Raw genomic sequence first — 5,822 nt, forward strand, 5'->3', positions numbered from 1 at the left:
GCGCCCGAACTTTTTACACTTTTGGCGGGGCGCCAAATTTGCGAGGGGGGAGAGGGATTAACGTCAGATTTACGAGGTGTTACGCGAATGGGATTTACGTATTTGTTAACCCGCTGCATCGTCGTATCGTTATTGCGCCCCTCGGCTGCGATAAAGTATTAAAAATTTGTCTCATTAATATATTACTGTCTCCTTTATTTCTTCCGGTAAAATCTTACGCTCGATTATTTGGATATAACATTTTAATATAAAAAATAATAGAGTATCTAGTTTGTATAAATATCCATTTTAGTTGGCGCAATTTGATGATATCATCTGTAGAGAAGACGTTTGTTTTTCTCTACAACATACATCTATCTAAACACGGAAAAAACTGATTTAGTTGATTCAGCAAATCTATAGTTTGCTGAACAAAATTAAACGTTTTAAAGAAGTAAATTTGCTAATGCAGCAAAGAAGTCGTATGTAAGAGCAATCGTTACTTTGTTTATAAAACAAATCGATTTTTGCTGAAATTATCTTAGTTACTGCAACAAATCATTTTCGCTAAGTGCGAGACGTAGCTAGCGCCAGCCTCTGAGTAGTTCGCCGACCGCCGCTAGGCCGCGCATGGTGGCGGCCAAAAACTCGGAAGCAAAATTCAGTCTCGTAGGGTATAAAGGGAGGCGTGGAAGCCAGGGCAAGTATCGCATATTGCGATCGCCACAATAATAATTGCAGAGTAAATGTTTTAATGAGCATTACTTTACCTAATTTTAATTGTTGGTCTAACTAATAATTTTGCTATTGGCGACGAGAAGATTCGCTGGCGCCCCGCAGTAGTGAGCGGTGGAACTACCGTAAGTCAGACATAACCCCGACCGTACGTACTGTTCTCCTTCCCTCAGAGGCCTCACATAGCCCGCACAAGCTTTATTTATATCCAAAATTGAAAGCATAATAGCAAACAAATCCAATGCAGTGTATATGCACCTCCGAAATGTCTGACTTACGGTAGTTTCACAGCTTACACTACGGGGCGCCAGCGAATCTTCTCGTCGCCAATAATAGGATTTATTAATACACCTAATTTTCTTTTATGTAAAAAGCAAAAAAATTAGTTACATGTACCAAGCTATCTTTTCCATTGGTTGTAGTAAAGAATGATCTTTGCTCTACTAACAAATCTACCGTGCTGTAACATCAAATTTTATTAGATATAATTACTAATCCTATGCAGCTTTGCGATTTGATTACTGCAACATAGCAAACTGGCTGTCCGTATATTACGGTAAATTTGCTAGACTAGCAGGGTTTTTGGTTGTCATAGCAAATCTTTTTTTTCCGTGAATAATTAAATTATGTAATTCTTGATTGGATGGCGCTTATACTCGGCTTCCTTTTTTTGCCTTTCGTTATTTATACGGCTGCGATATTTTAGGCCCAGTTTTACCAACTTTAGCTTCATTCATTCTTTGTTTCTTTCCAACTGTTACTTCAGGAAGAGGCAAACATGAATTAAACTAAAACAATAAGATTAAAGTTAAGCGACGTTTGGTGAAACCGGCCTTACTCGCGCGGCGATCGGCCGCGATCTCGCCGCGCTTTCTTCCCCGCAAAAATGGGGCACGATGTAAAATATCGATTGGGATCCGGCGTAATTGCCTCAAGAAGCGTAATTATCCCGCGGTACATTATCCGTGGCGCGGGACTCGTGCTCAAAGTACACATTTTAGCAAACATTGTTAGTCGTAATTAGTAGAATTGCTACGGTTATTGCTCGCGATGAGGTAGAACGAGCGCGATCGCCGAATTCGTACGATCGAGCTCAATTTGACGTTCATTACTTCGAAAACTTAGAATGTTCGTTGGGACCTTCGGGTACTTTCGCTATCTCGGTTTGCCGAGTAATTCCGCGGATGAGCGTTATTTCTTAAACAGTCGATTTCGTCGGACTAATTCCCACTTGTCGGGGCTCCGTTTGCTCGCATTAACGCATCATCGGCATCACCGATAAGGCTAAATTTCGCGGTGCGCGTTATCGATCTGGGGGAGGGCGGGAAGGCTCTCCCTTTATAATGGAATAGCCGCAATACCGCAACAAACGCAACGCAGACGTCGGGCGCGCCGTTAGAATGCGATTTAACGTCGTGACGCCTCCCTTATCGAAACTGAAGCGTGACTTTCCCTGTCTCGAAAGTGTAAGGTCGATCCGACGCTGATTCCCCCTGCATCCTCATGAAAAATGAGAAATGATCATTGAATTTTTATCGCGCGACGTGTTATTTATGTTTCCCTATTCTTCCAACGTATAACTCGATTCGAAAGATATCGAAATGTTTTATTCAAAGCGTTGCCCCCGCGAGGAGATGGAGTTTCTGTAATACATCATCGTCTACGTAACGCCGTAGAACAATATTATACGGAGTGTCGCGCGACAAGATGCTCCAAGTTCGACCGTGTCCCCTTAGAATCAAGAATATTTCAAGTCGAATCGCTCGAGCGAACTTTCGATTGTAGCTGCGACTTGTATCTTGAGAGCCGAGTGGTTCAAGTAAGCACACACTGAAGACAACAATTCGGTACCGTAGCTAATCATGGTTTGCTGAAAATATTTTGCTGCCGTAAATTATAAATTTCTAAACCACAGCAAACGATTTGCTATCGCACCTAATACAATAGACACAGCAGCAAAGCATTTAGCTATCGCAACTACATATTAGCTGTCCGTATTTAACAACTAAAATTTAGTTACCACAGGCAGTGTTTAGCTACGGCAGCTGCATTTCTCTTCCGTGCAGCGGAACGCAACGGGCAGTTTCGAAATTATTTGAATTTCCTGAGTCGAATATTTTGGCCTCAGTTTAGCCTCGTATAATTTTTGAATTGAGAGCAATGAGGTCGAACTAAGGTGTCGGAGAAAATATATTGAATTTTTACCTCGGATAGGCCTGAAAAGAGTCGTTATTTCCTTCTTAGCAGTAAAGAGACCAATGCGAGTGTAATCAACAGAGGTTCAGTAGATCCTCTTCGGCCTAAGAGTTTTCAAAGAGGGTGAAATATTTCATTACATTCTCTTTGAGGATTAGAATGAAGTTAAACACATATTTTTACTCATTTGGGCCTCAAATTGGAGTTTCAAACCGACTCTGAGGTCCAAACGAAGACTAGAATAATTGAGGCCCATCGGGGATCAAATACTCGACTCGGGTTAGTATTATTATTATTATGAAAAAAAGTTTACACATGGCTTTCTCGTAGAGAAAGCTAGACGGGGGTGCATATTTAAATATAAAGTTAAAGAAGAAAAAAATAGAAATTTGCAAATTGCTTCCTAAATAACTGGGCAAGTTGAATTTAGCAAATTGGACCCGATTAAAGAGGAGGGAAAGTTTGTTTTAGATTGCAAAATGAAATTGTTTATTAATCAAATTGAGAATTTGTTTATATCAAGTTGTGTTTTATCAAAAAATGAGGGGAGGATAGTTTACAGTTGCAAAATGGAAATTGTTTTCTCAGAAACTTAATTCGGACACAGTTTTCTCTATGAGGAAGCAAAAATTGCTGCTAAGCTGCACCACAGAGCACAGCTGCTTAGCGAGTCGTAGACGGGATCGCACGGGATCTTCGTACTCGAGGGAACACGGAGTCCGTTCGAGATTCGTATTGCTATGACGGACCGACAGGCGCAGCCGATGGGAAACGATCGTCACGGTGAACCGGAAGTACATCCGTGTTTGCACGTCCGCCGACCGCACGCCCGTCCGCTGGTTGATTATACAGTTTTGCGCTCGGCGCATCGTGTCTCCGATGGAAATCTCGTTAATGCATTATGAAAATTATGCAAATGCTGCGGGTACAGCGCGGTTATGCGGTTAAAAGGATAATTTCTGCGATGAAGCGATGGGATTGCGATACCTTTAAGTAACGTGGCACGCTGTATTCTTTCTACCACTTCCTTTTTTTTTTTATGTCAAGCGTTTATACGTTAAGCATTTTTATTTTATGTACATCGCTTCCTCGTGAATTCTATTTCAGCTGATGAGTACAGTAAAATTAATTACGTAGAAAATCTGTGCCGCAATCGCGATGGTGTCGTAACAATTCGGATCAGAGGTGTAAGTAAACGGAGTAAAGTAAGCGGTGCTGACAATAATAAGAGGAACGATGGTAATAATAGAGGCGGAAGGGAATTTATTTAACTCGTTTCCGCCGTTATTGCGTCAGGCTTTCATTTCTCAGATTTATTATAGTTTTCCTTAGGCGTCGGTGCGTGTTATGAACAGAAATCGATTATCCTATTTCTCGAGCGATCGGCCCCGATATACACCGATTTCTCTGGCACGCTTCCGCGACCATCATTCACGGTAGAAATTGATCCGTCGTAACGCCGTTGATCGCGAAGACACTGTTTACTCAGCACGTTGACAGGATGTATTCTGTCCCCGTATCCGATACGGAGCTCATGCATCACGCATGTGCAGATATGAGCAAATTGGACTTACTTCCGCGCGTATATATAACCCGCCTATTCAGGAATTCATTACGGTCGATTCTACGTTCGCATAAGACCTGCCGGATACAGGACCACGTCTCGGGATGCTACCGAGTGTATCGGGCATTTTCAGCTCGTTGAGAAACGTATGAAGCAAATTCGGTTGGATAGAGGACAGGGAGACAAGGGTCTTTTATGGATCGGTTATTGATGAGGGACGAACTTGCACGCTACCCTCTTTTTGCCTGTAGAAATTCTTCCACCGCTGTTTAAATAGAACAGGCCGAACCCTCATACGTTGCACCGCGTGATATAATATGTACAATACATTATGCAAATAATGTAATACGTTGCGCATGTGTATGTAAAAATGCCAATTTTCTGCTCGCTAATGAGTACGTGCGGAAAATCGAATTTCGCATTACGCTGAAAAAGAAGGCAGACAATGGTTCTCCCCTCGGTGGGTGATTATTCGAATTCCACGTAAATTGCGGATTAAGCCGGCGTCCAAATTCTCGTCCGACGTTTGGCTGATGTCTGCGAGCTATATTTGCGCGGCTGTGTAGAATCGGGCTTAATGAATTCCTGAATGGAAGGAATGCATGGCTTGCAGGCACGGTCATAGCGAGGAAGTACGAGATTCGCGCCTGTAGTACATAGGGTGTGCTAACAATCAGGAGGACTCTCTTAGTTATAGACTGCTTGACGAATGCGTAGTCGTGCTTTCCTTAGCGGAAGCTCGGCTGGAGACCAGGCACGGGTTATGACGTCGTAATTTTCAGCATTAAACATCTCGACCATTAAAGATAAAATTAAAGTTTCTTTAGCCCATGGTCGACTTGAAATTAAGCGAAGAGAAAAATTATTGTTATCACTTATTTCAACCTTTAAATAATCTTTAAAATAAGAACTAAAATGTCCTATAATCATTAAAATTTTTAATAAGGACTAAAATGACGGAATTATTGTAGCATAAAATTATAAAATTATATTTAAATGAACCTTCATAACGTCAGATGTTCTGATATATTTATTAAAATAAGAATATTATGCTGTCGCTAATATTTTTGTTTAGCGAGAACGATTCAATTCTAGTTACAGATTGCGTCTATGGAGCCGCAAATGTCAAACATATTGATTTGTGCTGAATTTCGGCCAGAGCAAGTTTAGCGCTATTAATATACGATAAGATTTTGCTTTATTGATCTCTGAACCCGGCCTTTTGCTTACTAGCTCCCCATACATTTTATTTTTCTCTTTTCTCTCCCTTGGTAACTTTCTCGACTACGGAAAGGCCAACTCTTGTGTTACAACGTGAGTGTGCAGAAAGTTTCAGGATAAGTACTTA

Source organism: Vollenhovia emeryi, unplaced genomic scaffold (genome assembly GCF_000949405.1).
Source record: "Vollenhovia emeryi isolate VEMERY1.0 unplaced genomic scaffold, V.emery_V1.0 DF939151.1, whole genome shotgun sequence".
NCBI lineage: Eukaryota > Metazoa > Arthropoda > Insecta > Hymenoptera > Formicidae > Vollenhovia > Vollenhovia emeryi.